Below are 680 nucleotides of genomic sequence, written 5' to 3'. Positions count from 1 at the left end.
TCAAACTAACTTCATGGTAAAATCTAGAAGTTAAATGATTTTTTCCCCAAATATCAACACAAGTTCAAATTCACGTTTACAACTGACACTAACTGACAGTCCCACAGACGACAGTTTCAACGAGATAACTGATATTATTTGTTATGAGCAGAGGAAAATGGCAGTTTGTCTATCCTATCTTTACAAACACTCTCAATGCATGCACTTTTATTTACTCGTGCTTTCATGTCTACTCTTATAATCATTTACTTTCAAATTACTATAAACTAGCAAATTAGAATTCAATCATTCTACCAGAAATATTGTTATCAACGACCCGACCGTCTCCTTGTTACAACCCTTTAAATGAGAATTAATCATCGTATAATTCGATTCACGGAAGAAGCAAGCCAAAATGAAAGAAATCATTAACAATACACTTCAGTTTAGTACGTACAAATACTGTACTCACGTGGTTCTGTGTTTGACACTGTCGGACAGTTGGCTCTTCCGCACCAGTGCGAATGTTTTTATCTTATGAAGATTACTAATTTTTTTCTTGCCCTTACCACTAGAGATGGTAATCAAGGGAGGGAGGGAGTTGGAGGGAGAGAATGGGGGAAGAAGGAAGAGAGTGGGGGAGAAGGGAGAGAGTGGGGGAAGTAGGGAGGGAGAGAGTGGGGAAGAAGGGAGAGAGTGGG

The sequence above is a fragment of the Penaeus monodon genome, chromosome 25, assembly GCF_015228065.2.
Source record: "Penaeus monodon isolate SGIC_2016 chromosome 25, NSTDA_Pmon_1, whole genome shotgun sequence".
NCBI classification, from domain to species: Eukaryota; Metazoa; Arthropoda; class Malacostraca; order Decapoda; family Penaeidae; genus Penaeus; species Penaeus monodon.
This window is presented reverse-complemented; position numbering follows the sequence as displayed.